Below are 15,496 nucleotides of genomic sequence, written 5' to 3'. Positions count from 1 at the left end.
CGTTCGCGTGAATCACTAGGAAGTTGCGTTCGCTGTCTCGGAGAGTGTGGTCCCTGTAGGCAATACGTCGTACTAGTGGCTTGCGTTACATCTAGTTTGTTTCTACTGCAGTTCGACTCCTTTGGTTGTCTCTGAACTTTATTTCTTTCCTTGAGCCGATTTTGATTAGCTCGTATGTATTATTCTGCTAAAAAAAAAAAAACTTGTGAGCGGGATACAGCCGAAAGGCCCTTGGCTCAACCCCTGCCGTCTGCGGCCTTCACTCTTCGCATTTGGAAAGCCATTGAGTGGACCGTGCTTACCAAGTCTCTGTGAGCGAGATGAGAGATAGGCCCGCGTATGGCCTCCTGCACGTTTTTTCATTTAGACTAGTGATCGTCCCGCCGAAGCGAGACAGTAGAAAAATCGTCTATATACTCATCGTTTTGGCCTTCTCCACGGAAATCTTTAGTAAAAGTCGAAAGATTTGTGCGTGAACTGAAGAAAGCCCAGAGTTGTCGTAAGTCGGCGCGACCTGTAGTGCCTTCGAGCCGACTTAACCTTTGCTTGTGGTGTGCCGCTTGCCAGTGTGTCCGTTCGTAGAGGACGCTTAAAAGGTGCTGCATCGTGAGGTGTAGACTTGACACAAGGACTTTCACCTTTCTGATCTACATCACCTAGTTCAGTGCGTTCGCGTGAATCACTAGGAAAATGCGTTCGCTGTCTCGGAGAGTGTGGTCCCTGTAGGCAATACGTCGAACTAGTGGCTTGCGTTACATCTAGTTTGTTTCTACTGCAGTTCGACTCCTTTGGTTGTCTCTGAACTTTATTTCTTTCCTCGAGCCGATTTTGATTAGCTCGTATGTATTATTCTGCTAAAAAAAAAAAAAAAAACTTGTGAGCGGGATACGGCCGAAAGGCCCTTGGCTCAACCCCTGCCGTCTGCCGCCTTCACTCTTCGCATTTGGAAAGCCATTGATTGGACCGTGCTTACCAAGTCTCTGTGAGCGAGATGAGAGATAGGCCCGCGTATGGCCTCCTGCACGTTTTTTCATTTAGACTAGTGATCGTCCCGCCGAAGCGAGACAGTAGAAAAATCGTCTATATACTCATCGTTTTGGCCTTCTCCACGGAAATCTTTAGTAAAAGGCGAAAGATTTGTGCGTGAACTGAAGAAAGCCCAGAGTTGTCGTAAGTCGGCGCGACCTGTTGTGCCTTCGAGCCGACTTAACCTTTGCTTGTGGTGTGCCGCTTGCCAGTGTGTCCGTTCGTAGAGGACGCTTAAAAGGTGCTGCATCGTGAGGTGTAGACTTGACACAAGGACTTTCACCTTTCTGATCTACATCACCTAGTTCAGTGCGTTCGCGTGAATCACTAGGAAGTTGCGTTCGCTGTCTCGGAGAGTGTGGTCCCTGTAGGCAATACGTCGTACTAGTGGCTTGCGTTACATCTAGTTTGTTTCTACTGCAGTTCGACTCCTTTGGTTGTCTCTGAACTTTATTTCTTTCCTCGAGCCGATTTTGATTAGCTCGTATGTATTATTCTGCTAAAAAAAAAAAAAAACTTGTGAGCGGGATACGGCCGAAAGGCCCTTGGCTCAACCCCTGCCGTCTGCGGCCTTCACTCTTCGCATTTGGAAAGCCATTGAGTGGACCGTGCTTACCAAGTCTCTGTGAGCGAGATGAGAGATAGGCCCGCGTATGGCCTCCTGCACGTTTTTTCATTTAGACTAGTAATCGTCCCGCCGAAGCGAGACAGTAGAAAAATCGTCTATATACTCATCGTTTTGGCCTTCTCCACGGAAATCTTTAGTAAAAGGCGAAAGATTTGTGCGTGAACTGAAGAAAGCCCAGAGTTGTCGTAAGTCGGCGCGACCTGTTGTGCCTTCGAGCCGACTTAACCTTTGCTTGTGGTGTGCCGCTTGCCAGTGTGTCCGTTCGTAGAGGACGCTTAAAAGGTGCTGCATCGTGAGGTGTAGACTTGACACAAGGACTTTCACCTTTCTGATCTACATCACCAAGTTCAGTGCGTTCGCGTGAATCACTAGGAAAATGCGTTCGCTGTCTCGGAGAGTGTGGTCCCTGTAGGCAATACGTCGTACTAGTGGCTTGCGTTACATCTAGTTTGTTTCTACTGCAGTTCGACTCCTTTGGTTGTCTCTGAACTTTATTTCTTTCCTCGAGCCGATTTTGATTAGCTCGTATGTATTATTCTGCTAAAAAAAAAAAAACTTGTGAGCGGGATACGGCCGAAAGGCCCTTGGCTCAACCCCTGCCGTCTGCCGCCTTCACTCTTCGCATTTGGAAAGCCATTGATTGGACCGTGCTTACCAAGTCTCTGTGAGCGAGATGAGAGATAGGCCCGCGTATGGCCTCCTGCACGTTTTTTCATTTAGACTAGTGATCGTCCCGCCGAAGCGAGACAGTAGAAAAATCGTCTATATACTCATCGTTTTGGCCTTCTCCACGGAAATCTTTAGTAAAAGGCGAAAGATTTGTGCGTGAACTGAAGAAAGCCCAGAGTTGTCGTAAGTCGGCGCGACCTGTTGTGCCTTCGAGCCGGCTTAACCTTTGCTTGTGGTGTGCCGCTTGCCAGTGTGTCCGTTCGTAGAGGACGCTTAAAAGGTGCTGCATCGTGAGGTGTAGACTTGACACAAGGACTTTCACCTTTCTGATCTACATCACCTAGTTCAGTGCGTTCGCGTGAATCACTAGGAAGTTGCGTTCGCTGTCTCGGAGAGTGTGGTCCCTGTAGGCAATACGTCGTACTAGTGGCTTGCGTTACATCTAGTTTGTTTCTACTGCAGTTCGACTCCTTTGGTTGTCTCTGAACTTTATTTCTTTCCTCGAGCCGATTTTGATTAGCTCGTATGTATTATTCTGCTAAAAAAAAAAAAAACTTGTGAGCGGGATACAGCCGAAAGGCCCTTGGCTCAACCCCTGCCGTCTGCGGCCTTCACTCTTCGCATTTGGAAATCCATTGAGTGGACCGTGCTTACCAAGTCTCTGTGAGCGAGATGAGAGATAGGCCCGCGTATGGCTTCCTGCACGTTTTTTCATTTAGACTAGTGATCGTCCCGCCGAAGCGAGACAGTAGAAAAATCGTCTATATACTCATCGTTTTGGCCTTCTCCACGGAAATCTTTAGTAAAAGGCGAAAGATTTGTGCGTGAACTGAAGAAAGCCCAGAGTTGTCGTAAGTCGGCGCGACCTGTTGTGCCTTCGAGCCGACTTAACCTTTGCTTGTGGTGTGCCGCTTGCCAGTGTGTCCGTTCGTAGAGGACGCTTAAAAGGTGCTGCATCGTGAGGTGTAGACTTGACACAAGGACTTTCACCTTTCTGATCTACATCACCTAGTTCAGTGCGTTCGCGTGAATCACTAGGAAGTTGCGTTCGCTGTCTCGGAGAGTGTGGTCCCTGTAGGCAATACGTCGTACTAGTGGCTTGCGTTACATCTAGTTTGTTTCTACTGCAGTTCGACTCCTTTGGTTGTCTCTGAACTTTATTTCTTTCCTCGAGCCGATTTTGATTAGCTCGTATGTATTATTCTGCTAAAAAAAAAAAAAAAACTTGTGAGCGGGATACGGCCGAAAGGCCCTTGGCTCAACCCCTGCCGTCTGCGGCCTTCACTCTTCGCATTTGGAAAGCCATTGAGTGGACCGTGCTTACCAAGTCTCTGTGAGCGAGATGAGAGATAGGCCCGCGTATGGCCTCCTGCACGTTTTTTCATTTAGACTAGTAATCGTCCCGCCGAAGCGAGACAGTAGAAAAATCGTCTATATACTCATCGTTTTGGCCTTCTCCACGGAAATCTTTAGTAAAAGGCGAAAGATTTGTGCGTGAACTGAAGAAAGCCCAGAGTTGTCGTAAGTCGGCGCGACCTGTTGTGCCTTCGAGCCGACTTAACCTTTGCTTGTGGTGTGCCGCTTGCCAGTGTGTCCGTTCGTAGAGGACGCTTAAAAGGTGCTGCATCGTGAGGTGTAGACTTGACACAAGGACTTTCACCTTTCTGATCTACATCACCAAGTTCAGTGCGTTCGCGTGAATCACTAGGAAAATGCGTTCGCTGTCTCGGAGAGTGTGGTCCCTGTAGGCAATACGTCGTACTAGTGGCTTGCGTTACATCTAGTTTGTTTCTACTGCAGTTCGACTCCTTTGGTTGTCTCTGAACTTTATTTCTTTCCTCGAGCCGATTTTGATTAGCTCGTATGTATTATTCTGCTAAAAAAAAAAAAACTTGTGAGCGGGATACGGCCGAAAGGCCCTTGGCTCAACCCCTGCCGTCTGCCGCCTTCACTCTTCGCATTTGGAAAGCCATTGATTGGACCGTGCTTACCAAGTCTCTGTGAGCGAGATGAGAGATAGGCCCGCGTATGGCCTCCTGCACGTTTTTTCATTTAGACTAGTGATCGTCCCGCCGAAGCGAGACAGTAGAAAAATCGTCTATATACTCATCGTTTTGGCCTTCTCCACGGAAATCTTTAGTAAAAGGCGAAAGATTTGTGCGTGAACTGAAGAAAGCCCAGAGTTGTCGTAAGTCGGCGCGACCTGTTGTGCCTTCGAGCCGGCTTAACCTTTGCTTGTGGTGTGCCGCTTGCCAGTGTGTCCGTTCGTAGAGGACGCTTAAAAGGTGCTGCATCGTGAGGTGTAGACTTGACACAAGGACTTTCACCTTTCTGATCTACATCACCTAGTTCAGTGCGTTCGCGTGAATCACTAGGAAGTTGCGTTCGCTGTCTCGGAGAGTGTGGTCCCTGTAGGCAATACGTCGTACTAGTGGCTTGCGTTACATCTAGTTTGTTTCTACTGCAGTTCGACTCCTTTGGTTGTCTCTGAACTTTATTTCTTTCCTCGAGCCGATTTTGATTAGCTCGTATGTATTATTCTGCTAAAAAAAAAAAACTTGTGAGCGGGATACAGCCGAAAGGCCCTTGGCTCAACCCCTGCCGTCTGCGGCCTTCACTCTTCGCATTTGGAAAGCCATTGAGTGGACCGTGCTTACCAAGTCTCTGTGAGCGAGATGAGAGATAGGCCCGCGTATGGCTTCCTGCACGTTTTTTCATTTAGACTAGTGATCGTCCCGCCGAAGCGAGACAGTAGAAAAATCGTCTATATACTCATCGTTTTGGCCTTCTCCACGGAAATCTTTAGTAAAAGGCGAAAGATTTGTGCGTGAACTGAAGAAAGCCCAGAGTTGTCGTAAGTCGGCGCGACCTGTAGTGCCTTCGAGCCGACTTAACCTTTGCTTGTGGTGTGCCGCTTGCCAGTGTGTCCGTTCGTAGAGGACGCTTAAAAGGTGCTGCATCGTGAGGTGTAGACTTGACACAAGGACTTTCACCTTTCTGATCTACATCACCTAGTTCAGTGCGTTCGCGTGAATCACTAGGAAAATGCGTTCGCTGTCTCGGAGAGTGTGGTCCCTGTAGGCAATACGTCGTACTAGTGGCTTGCGTTACATCTAGTTTGTTTCTACTGCAGTTCGACTCCTTTGGTTGTCTCTGAACTTTATTTCTTTCCTCGAGCCGATTTTGATTAGCTCGTATGTATTATTCTGCTAAAAAAAAAAAAAAACTTGTGAGCGGGATACGGCCGAAAGGCCCTTGGCTCAACCCCTGCCGTCTGCGGCCTTCACTCTTCGCATTTGGAAAGCCATTGAGTGGACCGTGCTTACCAAGTCTCTGTGAGCGAGATGAGAGATAGGCCCGCGTATGGCCTCCTGCACGTTTTTTCATTTAGACTAGTAATCGTCCCGCCGAAGCGAGACAGTAGAAAAATCGTCTATATACTCATCGTTTTGGCCTTCTCCACGGAAATCTTTAGTAAAAGGCGAAAGATTTGTGCGTGAACTGAAGAAAGCCCAGAGTTGTCGTAAGTCGGCGCGACCTGTTGTGCCTTCGAGCCGACTTAACCTTTGCTTGTGGTGTGCCGCTTGCCAGTGTGTCCGTTCGTAGAGGACGCTTAAAAGGTGCTGCATCGTGAGGTGTAGACTTGACACAAGGACTTTCACCTTTCTGATCTACATCACCTAGTTCAGTGCGTTCGCGTGAATCACTAGGAAGTTGCGTTCGCTGTCTCGGAGAGTGTGGTCCCTGTAGGCAATACGTCGTACTAGTGGCTTGCGTTACATCTAGTTTGTTTCTACTGCAGTTCGACTCCTTTGGTTGTCTCTGAACTTTATTTCTTTCCTCGAGCCGATTTTGATTAGCTCGTATGTATTATTCTGCTAAAAAAAAAAAAAACTTGTGAGCGGGATACGGCCAAAAGGCCCTTGGCTCAACCCCTGCCGTCTGCGGCCTTCACTCTTCGCATTTGGAAAGCCATTGAGTGGACCGTGCTTACCAAGTCTCTGTGAGCGAGATGAGAGATAGGCCCGCGTATGGCCTCCTGCACGTTTTTTCATTTAGACTAGTGATCGTCCCGCCGAAGCGAGACAGTAGAAAAATCGTCTATATACTCATCGTTTTGGCCTTCTCCACGGAAATCTTTAGTAAAAGGCGAAAGATTTGTGCGTGAACTGAAGAAAGCCCAGAGTTGTCGTAAGTCGGCGCGACCTGTTGTGCCTTCGAGCCGACTTAACCTTTGCTTGTGGTGTGCCGCTTGCCAGTGTGTCCGTTCGTAGAGGACGCTTAAAAGGTGTTGCATCGTGACGTGTAGACTTGACACAAGGACTTTCACCTTTCAGATCTACATCACCTAGTTGAGTGCGTTCGCGTGAATCACTAGGAAGTTGCGTTCGCTGTCTCGGAGAGTGTGGTCCCTGTAGGCAATACGTCGTACTAGTGGCTTGCGTTACATCTAGTTTGTTTCTACTGCAGTTCGACTCCTTTGGTTGTCTCTGAACTTTACTTCTTTCCTCGAGCCGATTTTGATTAGCTCGTATGTATTATTCTGCTAAAAAAAAAAAAACTTGTGAGCGGGATACAGCCGAAAGGCCCTTGGCTCAACCCCTGCCGTCTGCGGCCTTCACTCTTCGCATTTGGAAAGCCATTGAGTGGACCGTGCTTACCAAGTCTCTGTGAGCAAGATGAGAGATAGGCCCGCGTATGGCCTCCTGCACGTTTTTTCATTTAGACTAGTGATCGTCCCGCCGAAGCGAGACAGTAGAAAAATCGTCTATATACTCATCGTTTTGGCCTTCTCCACGGAAATCTTTAGTAAAAGGCGAAAGATTTGTGCGTGAACTGAAGAAAGCCCAGAGTTGTCGTAAGTCGGCGCGACCTGTTGTGCCTTCGAGCCGACTTAACCTTTGCTTGTGGTGTGCCGCTTGCCAGTGTGTCCGTTCGTAGAGGACGCTTAAAAGGTGCTGCATCGTGAGGTGTAGACTTGACACAAGGACTTTCACCTTTCTGATCTACATCACCTAGTTCAGTGCGTTCGCGTGAATCACTAGGAAAATGCGTTCGCTGTCTCGGAGAGTGTGGTCCCTGTAGGCAATACGTCGTACTAGTGGCTTGCGTTACATCTAGTTTGTTTCTACTGCAGTTCGACTCCTTTGGTTGTCTCTGAACTTTATTTCTTTCCTCGAGCCGATTTTGATTAGCTCGTATGTATTATTCTGCTAAAAAAAAAAAAAAAACTTGTGAGCGGGATACGGCCGAAAGGCCCTTGGCTCAACCCCTGCCGTCTGCCGCCTTCACTCTTCGCATTTGGAAAGCCATTGATTGGACCGTGCTTACCAAGTCTCTGTGAGCGAGATGAGAGATAGGCCCGCGTATGGCCTCCTGCACGTTTTTTCATTTAGACTAGTGATCGTCCCGCCGAAGCGAGACAGTAGAAAAATCGTCTATATACTCATCGTTTTGGCCTTCTCCACGGAAATCTTTAGTAAAAGGCGAAAGATTTGTGCGTGAACTGAAGAAAGCCCAGAGTTGTCGTAAGTCGGCGCGACCTGTTGTGCCTTCGAGCCGACTTAACCTTTGCTTGTGGTGTGCCGCTTGCCAGTGTGTCCGTTCGTAGAGGACGCTTAAAAGGTGCTGCATCGTGAGGTGTAGACTTGACACAAGGACTTTCACCTTTCTGATCTACATCACCTAGTTCAGTGCGTTCGCGTGAATCACTAGGAAGTTGCGTTCGCTGTCTCGGAGAGTGTGGTCCCTGTAGGCAATACGTCGTACTAGTGGCTTGCGTTACATCTAGTTTGTTTCTACTGCAGTTCGACTCCTTTGGTTGTCTCTGAACTTTATTTCTTTCCTCGAGCCGATTTTGATTAGCTCGTATGTATTATTCTGCTAAAAAAAAAAAAAACTTGTGAGCGGGATACGGCCGAAAGGCCCTTGGCTCAACCCCTGCCGTCTGCGGCCTTCACTCTTCGCATTTGGAAAGCCATTGAGTGGACCGTGCTTACCAAGTCTCTGTGAGCGAGATGAGAGATAGGCCCGCGTATGGCCTCCTGCACGTTTTTTCATTTAGACTAGTAATCGTCCCGCCGAAGCGAGACAGTAGAAAAATCGTCTATATACTCATCGTTTTGGCCTTCTCCACGGAAATCTTTAGTAAAAGGCGAAAGATTTGTGCGTGAACTGAAGAAAGCCCAGAGTTGTCGTAAGTCGGCGCGACCTGTTGTGCCTTCGAGCCGACTTAACCTTTGCTTGTGGTGTGCCGCTTGGCAGTGTGTCCGTTCGTAGAGGACGCTTAAAAGGTGCTGCATCGTGAGGTGTAGACTTGACACAAGGACTTTCACCTTTCTGATCTACATCACCTAGTTCAGTGCGTTCGCGTGAATCACTAGGAAGTTGCGTTCGCTGTCTCGGAGAGTGTGGTCCCTGTAGGCAATACGTCGTACTAGTGGCTTGCGTTACATCTAGTTTGTTTCTACTGCAGTTCGACTCCTTTGGTTGTCTCTGAACTTTATTTCTTTCCTCGAGCCGATTTTGATTAGCTCGTATGTATTATTCTGCTAAAAAAAAAAAACTTGTGAGCGGGATACGGCCAAAAGGCCCTTGGCTCAACCCCTGCCGTCTGCGGCCTTCACTCTTCGCATTTGGAAAGCCATTGAGTGGACCGTGCTTACCAAGTCTCTGTGAGCGAGATGAGAGATAGGCCCGCGTATGGCCTCCTGCACGTTTTTTCATTTAGACTAGTGATCGTCCCGCCGAAGCGAGACAGTAGAAAAATCGTCTATATACTCATCGTTTTGGCCTTCTCCACGGAAATCTTTAGTAAAAGGCGAAAGATTTGTGCGTGAACTGAAGAAAGCCCAGAGTTGTCGTAAGTCGGCGCGACCTGTTGTGCCTTCGAGCCGACTTAACCTTTGCTTGTGGTGTGCCGCTTGCCAGTGTGTCCGTTCGTAGAGGACGCTTAAAAGGTGTTGCATCGTGAGGTGTAGACTTGACACAAGGACTTTCACCTTTCAGATCTACATCACCTAGTTGAGTGCGTTCGCGTGAATCACTAGGAAGTTGCGTTCGCTGTCTCGGAGAGTGTGGTCCCTGTAGGCAATACGTCGTACTAGTGGCTTGCGTTACATCTAGTTTGTTTCTACTGCAGTTCGACTCCTTTGGTTGTCTCTGAACTTTACTTCTTTCCTCGAGCCGATTTTGATTAGCTCGTATGTATTATTCTGCTAAAAAAAAAAAAAAACTTGTGAGCGGGATACGGCCGAAAGGCCCTTGGCTCAACCCCTGCCGTCTGCAGCCTTCACTCTTCGCATTTGGAAAGCCGATGAGTGGACCGTGCTTACCAAGTCTCTGTGAGCGAGATGAGAGATAGGCCCGCGTATGGCCTCCTGCACGTTTTTTCATTTAGACTAGTGATCGTCCCGCCGAAGCGAGACAGTAGAAAAATCGTCTATATACTCATCGTTTTGGCCTTCTCCACGGAAATCTTTAGTAAAAGGCGAAAGATTTGTGCGTGAACTGAAGAAAGCCCAGAGTTGTCGTAAGTCGGCGCGACCTGTTGTGCCTTCGAGCCGACTTAACCTTTGCTTGTGGTGTGCCGCTTGCCAGTGTGTCCGTTCGTAGAGGACGCTTAAAAGTTGCTGCATCGTGAGGTGTAGACTTGACACAAGGACTTTCACCTTTCTGATCTACATCACCTAGTTGAGTGCGTTCGCGTGAATCACTAGGAAGTTGCGTTCGCTGTCTCGGAGAGTGTGGTCCCTGTAGGCAATACGTCGTACTAGTGGCTTGCGTTACATCTAGTTTGTTTCTACTGCAGTTCGACTCCTTTGGTTGTCTCTGAACTTTATTTCTTTCCTCGAGCCGATTTTGATTAGCTCGTATGTATTATTCTGCTAAAAAAAAAAAAAACTTGTGAGCGGGATACGGCCGAGAGGCCCTTGGCTCAACCCCTGCCGTCTGCGGCCTTCACTCTTCGCATTTGGAAAGCCATTGAGTGGACCGTGCTTACCAAGTCTCTGTGAGCGAGATGAGAGATAGGCCCGCGTATGGCCTCCTGCACGTTTTTTCATTTAGACTAGTGATCGTCCCGCCGAAGCGAGACAGTAGAAAAATCGTCTATATACTCATCGTTTTGGCCTTCTCCACGGAAATCTTTAGTAAAAGGCGAAAGATTTGTGCGTGAACTGAAGAAAGCCCAGAGTTGTCGTAAGTCGGCGCGACCTGTTGTGCCTTCGAGCCGACTTAACCTTTGCTTGTGGTGTGCCGCTTGCCAGTGTGTCCGTTCGTAGAGGACGCTTAAAAGGTGCTGCATCGTGAGGTGTAGACTTGACACAAGGACTTTCACCTTTCTGATCTACATCACCTAGTTGAGTGCGTTCGCGTGAATCACTAGGAAGTTGCGTTCGCTGTCTCGGAGAGTGTGGTCCCTGTAGGCAATACGTCGTACTAGTGGCTTGCGTTACATCTAGTTTGTTTCTACTGCAGTTCGACTCCTTTGGTTGTCTCTGAACTTTATTTCTTTCCTCGAGCCGATTTTGATTAGCTCGTATGTATTATTCTGCTAAAAAAAAAAAAAAACTTGTGAGCGGGATACGGCCGAAAGGCCCTTGGCTCAACCCCTGCCGTCTGCGGCCTTCACTCTTCGCATTTGGAAAGCCATTGAGTGGACCGTGCTTACCAAGTCTCTGTGAGCGAGATGAGAGATAGGCCCGAGTATGGCCTCCTGCACGTTTTTTCATTTAGACTAGTGATCGTCCCGCCGAAGCGAGACAGTAGAAAAATCGTCTATATACTCATCGTTTTGGCCTTCTCCACGGAAATCTTTAGTAAAAGGCGAAAGATTTGTGCGTGAACTGAAGAAAGCCCAGAGTTGTCGTAAGTCGGCGCGACCTGTTGTGCCTTCGAGCCGACTTAACCTTTGCTTGTGGTGTGCCGCTTGCCAGTGTGTCCGTTCGTAGAGGACGCTTAAAAGGTGCTGCATCGTGAGGTGTAGACTTGACACAAGGACTTTCACCTTTCTGATCTACATCACCTAGTTGAGTGCGTTCGCGTGAATCACTAGGAAGTTGCGTTCGCTGTCTCGGAGAGTGTGGTCCCTGTAGGCAATACGTCGTACTAGTGGCTTGCGTTACATCTAGTTTGTTTCTACTGCAGTTTGACTCCTTTGGTTGTCTCTAAACTTTATTTCTTTCCTCGAGCCGATTTTGATTAGCTCGTATGTATTATTCTGCTAAAAAAAAAAAAAAACTTGTGAGCGGGATACGGCCGAAAGGCCCTTGGCTCAACTCCTGCCGTCTGCGGCCTTCACTCTTCGCATTTGGAAAGCCATTGAGTGGACCGTGCTTACCAAGTCTCTGTGAGCGAGATGAGAGATAGGCCCGCGTATGGCCTCCTGCACGTTTTTTCATTTAGACTAGTGATCGTCCCGCCGAAGCGAGACAGTAGAAAAATCGTCTATATACTCATCGTTTTGGCCTTCTCCACGGAAATCTTTAGTAAAAGGCGAAAGATTTGTGCGTGAACTGAAGAAAGCCCAGAGTTGTCGTAAGTCGGCGCGACCTGTTGTGCCTTCGAGCCGACTTAACCTTTGCTTGTGGTGTGCCGCTTGCCAGTGTGTCCGTTCGTAGAGGACGCTTAAAAGGTGCTGCATCGTGAGGTGTAGACTTGACACAAGGACTTTCACCTTTCTGATCTACATCACCTAGTTGAGTGCGTTCGCGTGAATCACTAGGAAGTTGCGTTCGCTGTCTCGGAGAGTGTGGTCCCTGTAGGCAATACGTCGTACTAGTGGCTTGCGTTACATCTAGTTTGTTTCTACTGCAGTTCGACTCCTTTGGTTGTCTCTGAACTTTATTTCTTTCCTCGAGCCGATTTTGATTAGCTCGTATGTATTATTCTGCTAAAGAAAAAAAAAACTTGTGAGCGGGATACGGCCGAAAGGCCCTTGGCTCAACCCCTGCCGTCTGCCGCCTTCACTCTTCGCATTTGGAAAGCCATTGAGTGGACCGTGCTTACCAAGTCTCTGTGAGCGAGATGAGAGATAGGCCCGCGTATAGCCTCCTGCACGTTTTTTCATTTAGACTAGTGATCGTCCCGCCGAAGCGAGACAGTAGAAAAATCGTCTATATACTCATCGTTTTGGCCTTCTCCACGGAAATCTTTAGTAAAAGGCGAAAGATTTGTGCGTGAACTGAAGAAAGCCCAGAGTTGTCGTAAGTCGGCGCGACCTGTTGTGCCTTCGAGCCGACTTAACCTTTGCTTGTGGTGTGCCGCTTGCCAGTGTGTCCGTTCGTAGAGGACGCTTAAAAGGTGCTGCATCGTGAGGTGTAGACTTGACACAAGGACTTTCACCTTTCTGATCTACATCACCTAGTTGAGTGCGTTCGCGTGAATCACTAGGAAGTTGCGTTCGCTGTCTCGGAGAGTGTGGTCCCTGTAGGCAATACGTCGTACTAGTGGCTTGCGTTACATCTAGTTTGTTTCTACTGCAGTTCGACTCCTTTGGTTGTCTCTGAACTTTATTTCTTTCCTCGAGCCGATTTTGATTAGCTCGTATGTATTATTCTGCTAAAAAAAAAAAAAACTTGTGAGCGGGATACGGCCGAAAGGCCCTTGGCTCAACCCCTGCCGTCTGCGGCCTTCACTCTTCGCATTTGGAAAGCCATTGAGTGGACCGTGCTTACCAAGTCTCTGTGAGCGAGATGAGAGATAGGCCCGAGTATGGCCTCCTGCACGTTTTTTCATTTAGACTAGTGATCGTCCCGCCGAAGCGAGACAGTAGAAAAATCGTCTATATACTCATCGTTTTGGCCTTCTCCACGGAAATCTTTAGTAAAAGGCGAAAGATTTGTGCGTGAACTGAAGAAAGCCCAGAGTTGTCGTAAGTCGGCGCGACCTGTTGTGCCTTCGAGCCGACTTAACCTTTGCTTGTGGTGTGCCGCTTGCCAGTGTGTCCGTTCGTAGAGGACGCTTAAAAGGTGCTGCATCGTGAGGTGTAGACTTGACACAAGGACTTTCACCTTTCTGATCTACATCACCTAGTTGAGTGCGTTCGCGTGAATCACTAGGAAGTTGCGTTCGCTGTCTCGGAGAGTGTGGTCCCTGTAGGCAATACGTCGTACTAGTGGCTTGCGTTACATCTAGTTTGTTTCTACTGCAGTTCGACTCCTTTGGTTGTCTCTGAACTTTATTTCTTTCCTCGAGCCGATTTTGATTAGCTCGTATGTATTATTCTGCTAAAAAAAAAAAAAAACTTGTGAGCGGGATACGGCCGAAAGGCCCTTGGCTCAACCCCTGCCGTCTGCGGCCTTCACTCTTCGCATTTGGAAAGCCATTGAGTGGACCGTGCTTACCAAGTCTCTGTGAGCGAGATGAGAGATAGGCCCGAGTATGGCCTCCTGCACGTTTTTTCATTTAGACTAGTGATCGTCCCGCCGAAGCGAGACAGTAGAAAAATCGTCTATATACTCATCGTTTTGGCCTTCTCCACGGAAATCTTTAGTAAAAGGCGAAAGATTTGTGCGTGAACTGAAGAAAGCCCAGAGTTGTCGTAAGTCGGCGCGACCTGTTGTGCCTTCGAGCCGACTTAACCTTTGCTTGTGGTGTGCCGCTTGCCAGTGTGTCCGTTCGTAGAGGACGCTTAAAAGGTGCTGCATCGTGAGGTGTAGACTTGACACAAGGACTTTCACCTTTCTGATCTACATCACCTAGTTGAGTGCGTTCGCGTGAATCACTAGGAAGTTGCGTTCGCTGTCTCGGAGAGTGTGGTCCCTGTAGGCAATACGTCGTACTAGTGGCTTGCGATACATCTAGTTTGTTTCTACTGCAGTTCGACTCCTTTGGTTGTCTCTGAACTTTATTTCTTTCCTCGAGCCGATTTTGATTAGCTCGTATGTATTATTCTGCTAAAGAAAAAAAAAACTTGTGAGCGGGATACGGCCGAAAGGCCCTAGGCTCAACCCCTGCCGTCTGCGGCCTTCACTCTTTGCATTTGGAAAGCCATTGAGTAGACCGTGCTTACCAAGTCTCTGTGGGCGAGATGAGAGATAGGCCCGCGTATGGCCTCCTGCACGTTTTTTCATTTAGACTAGTGATCGTCCCGCCGAAGCGAGACAGTAGAAAAATCGTCTATATACTCATCGTTTTGGCCTTCTCCACGGAAATCTTTAGTAAAAGGCGAAAGATTTGTGCGTGAACTGAAGAAAGCCCAGAGTTGTCGTAAGTCGGCGCGACCTGTTGTGCCTTCGAGCCGACTTAACCTTTGCTTGTGGTGTGCCGCTTGCCAGTGTGTCCGTTCGTAGAGGACGCTTAAAAGGTGCTGCATCGTGAGGTGTAGACTTGACACAAGGACTTTCACCTTTCTGATCTACATCACCTAGTTGAGTGCGTTCGCGTGAATCACTAGGAAGTTGCGTTCGCTGTCTCGGAGAGGGTGGTCCCTGTAGGCAATACGTCGTACTAGTGGCTTGCGTTACATCTAGTTTGTTTCTACTGCAGTTTGACTCCTTTGGTTGTCTCTAAACTTTATTTCTTTCCTCGAGCCGATTTTGATTAGCTCGTATGTATTATTCTGCTAAAAAAAAAAAAAAACTTGTGAGCGGGATACGGCCGAAAGGCCCTTGGCTCAACTCCTGCCGTCTGCGGCCTTCACTCTTCGCATTTGGAAAGCCATTGAGTGGACCGTGCTTACCAAGTCTCTGTGAGCGAGATGAGAGATAGGCCCGCGTATGGCCTCCTGCACGTTTTTTCATTTAGACTAGTGATCGTCCCGCCGAAGCGAGACAGTAGAAAAATCGTCTATATACTCATCGTTTTGGCCTTCTCCACGGAAATCTTTAGTAAAAGGCGAAAGATTTGTGCGTGAACTGAAGAAAGCCCAGAGTTGTCGTAAGTCGGCGCGACCTGTTGTGCCTTCGAGCCGACTTAACCTTTGCTTGTGGTGTGCCGCTTGCCAGTGTGTCCGTTCGTAGAGGACGCTTAAAAGGTGCTGCATCGTGAGGTGTAGACTTGACACAAGGACTTTCACCTTTCTGATCTACATCACCTAGTTGAGTGCGTTCGCGTGAATCACTAGGAAGTTGCGTTCGCTGTCTCGGAGAGTGTGGTCCCTGTAGGCAATACGTCGTACTAGTGGCTTGCGTTACATCTAGTTTGTTTCTACTGCAGTTCGACTCCTTTGGT

General features: G+C 48.3%; 23 non-coding genes across 23 annotated transcripts; all 23 read right to left on the bottom strand.

Moving 5' to 3' along the window:
- Positions 1-376: 376 nt before the first annotated feature.
- Positions 377-497, bottom strand: LOC130619889 (U5 spliceosomal RNA). Its single transcript, XR_008980626.1, has one exon. It is a non-coding gene; the product is annotated as a U5 spliceosomal RNA (small nuclear RNA).
- Positions 498-1,047: 550 nt separating this feature from the next.
- LOC130619616 (U5 spliceosomal RNA) lies at positions 1,048-1,168 on the bottom strand. The gene has a single exon (XR_008980355.1). It is a non-coding gene; the product is annotated as a U5 spliceosomal RNA (small nuclear RNA).
- A 548-nt stretch (positions 1,169-1,716) lies between these two features.
- Positions 1,717-1,837, bottom strand: LOC130619615 (U5 spliceosomal RNA). The gene has a single exon (XR_008980354.1). It is a non-coding gene; the product is annotated as a U5 spliceosomal RNA (small nuclear RNA).
- Positions 1,838-2,383: 546 nt separating this feature from the next.
- On the bottom strand, positions 2,384-2,504 carry LOC130619614 (U5 spliceosomal RNA). The gene has a single exon (XR_008980353.1). It is a non-coding gene; the product is annotated as a U5 spliceosomal RNA (small nuclear RNA).
- A 547-nt stretch (positions 2,505-3,051) lies between these two features.
- Positions 3,052-3,172, bottom strand: LOC130619613 (U5 spliceosomal RNA). The gene has a single exon (XR_008980352.1). It is a non-coding gene; the product is annotated as a U5 spliceosomal RNA (small nuclear RNA).
- Positions 3,173-3,721: 549 nt separating this feature from the next.
- LOC130619612 (U5 spliceosomal RNA) lies at positions 3,722-3,842 on the bottom strand. The gene has a single exon (XR_008980351.1). It is a non-coding gene; the product is annotated as a U5 spliceosomal RNA (small nuclear RNA).
- Positions 3,843-4,388: 546 nt separating this feature from the next.
- Positions 4,389-4,509, bottom strand: LOC130619610 (U5 spliceosomal RNA). The gene has a single exon (XR_008980348.1). It is a non-coding gene; the product is annotated as a U5 spliceosomal RNA (small nuclear RNA).
- A 545-nt stretch (positions 4,510-5,054) lies between these two features.
- LOC130619609 (U5 spliceosomal RNA) lies at positions 5,055-5,175 on the bottom strand. Its single transcript, XR_008980347.1, has one exon. It is a non-coding gene; the product is annotated as a U5 spliceosomal RNA (small nuclear RNA).
- Positions 5,176-5,723: 548 nt separating this feature from the next.
- Positions 5,724-5,844, bottom strand: LOC130619608 (U5 spliceosomal RNA). The gene has a single exon (XR_008980346.1). It is a non-coding gene; the product is annotated as a U5 spliceosomal RNA (small nuclear RNA).
- Positions 5,845-6,391: 547 nt separating this feature from the next.
- LOC130619607 (U5 spliceosomal RNA) lies at positions 6,392-6,512 on the bottom strand. Its single transcript, XR_008980345.1, has one exon. It is a non-coding gene; the product is annotated as a U5 spliceosomal RNA (small nuclear RNA).
- A 546-nt stretch (positions 6,513-7,058) lies between these two features.
- Positions 7,059-7,179, bottom strand: LOC130619605 (U5 spliceosomal RNA). The gene has a single exon (XR_008980344.1). It is a non-coding gene; the product is annotated as a U5 spliceosomal RNA (small nuclear RNA).
- Positions 7,180-7,728: 549 nt separating this feature from the next.
- Positions 7,729-7,849, bottom strand: LOC130619604 (U5 spliceosomal RNA). Its single transcript, XR_008980343.1, has one exon. It is a non-coding gene; the product is annotated as a U5 spliceosomal RNA (small nuclear RNA).
- A 547-nt stretch (positions 7,850-8,396) lies between these two features.
- Positions 8,397-8,517, bottom strand: LOC130619603 (U5 spliceosomal RNA). The gene has a single exon (XR_008980342.1). It is a non-coding gene; the product is annotated as a U5 spliceosomal RNA (small nuclear RNA).
- A 545-nt stretch (positions 8,518-9,062) lies between these two features.
- On the bottom strand, positions 9,063-9,183 carry LOC130619602 (U5 spliceosomal RNA). The gene has a single exon (XR_008980341.1). It is a non-coding gene; the product is annotated as a U5 spliceosomal RNA (small nuclear RNA).
- Positions 9,184-9,731: 548 nt separating this feature from the next.
- On the bottom strand, positions 9,732-9,852 carry LOC130619601 (U5 spliceosomal RNA). Its single transcript, XR_008980340.1, has one exon. It is a non-coding gene; the product is annotated as a U5 spliceosomal RNA (small nuclear RNA).
- Positions 9,853-10,399: 547 nt separating this feature from the next.
- Positions 10,400-10,520, bottom strand: LOC130619600 (U5 spliceosomal RNA). Its single transcript, XR_008980339.1, has one exon. It is a non-coding gene; the product is annotated as a U5 spliceosomal RNA (small nuclear RNA).
- Positions 10,521-11,068: 548 nt separating this feature from the next.
- On the bottom strand, positions 11,069-11,189 carry LOC130619598 (U5 spliceosomal RNA). Its single transcript, XR_008980336.1, has one exon. It is a non-coding gene; the product is annotated as a U5 spliceosomal RNA (small nuclear RNA).
- A 548-nt stretch (positions 11,190-11,737) lies between these two features.
- LOC130619597 (U5 spliceosomal RNA) lies at positions 11,738-11,858 on the bottom strand. Its single transcript, XR_008980335.1, has one exon. It is a non-coding gene; the product is annotated as a U5 spliceosomal RNA (small nuclear RNA).
- Positions 11,859-12,405: 547 nt separating this feature from the next.
- LOC130619596 (U5 spliceosomal RNA) lies at positions 12,406-12,526 on the bottom strand. The gene has a single exon (XR_008980334.1). It is a non-coding gene; the product is annotated as a U5 spliceosomal RNA (small nuclear RNA).
- Positions 12,527-13,073: 547 nt separating this feature from the next.
- LOC130619594 (U5 spliceosomal RNA) lies at positions 13,074-13,194 on the bottom strand. Its single transcript, XR_008980333.1, has one exon. It is a non-coding gene; the product is annotated as a U5 spliceosomal RNA (small nuclear RNA).
- A 548-nt stretch (positions 13,195-13,742) lies between these two features.
- LOC130619593 (U5 spliceosomal RNA) lies at positions 13,743-13,863 on the bottom strand. The gene has a single exon (XR_008980332.1). It is a non-coding gene; the product is annotated as a U5 spliceosomal RNA (small nuclear RNA).
- Positions 13,864-14,410: 547 nt separating this feature from the next.
- Positions 14,411-14,531, bottom strand: LOC130619592 (U5 spliceosomal RNA). The gene has a single exon (XR_008980331.1). It is a non-coding gene; the product is annotated as a U5 spliceosomal RNA (small nuclear RNA).
- Positions 14,532-15,079: 548 nt separating this feature from the next.
- Positions 15,080-15,200, bottom strand: LOC130619591 (U5 spliceosomal RNA). Its single transcript, XR_008980330.1, has one exon. It is a non-coding gene; the product is annotated as a U5 spliceosomal RNA (small nuclear RNA).
- Positions 15,201-15,496: the final 296 nt, after the last annotated feature.

This window comes from Hydractinia symbiolongicarpus, chromosome 11, assembly GCF_029227915.1.
Source record: "Hydractinia symbiolongicarpus strain clone_291-10 chromosome 11, HSymV2.1, whole genome shotgun sequence".
Taxonomy (NCBI): domain Eukaryota; kingdom Metazoa; phylum Cnidaria; class Hydrozoa; order Anthoathecata; family Hydractiniidae; genus Hydractinia; species Hydractinia symbiolongicarpus.
The sequence above is the reverse complement of the archived record's forward strand: the minus strand, read 5'-3'. Positions and strand labels throughout refer to the sequence as shown.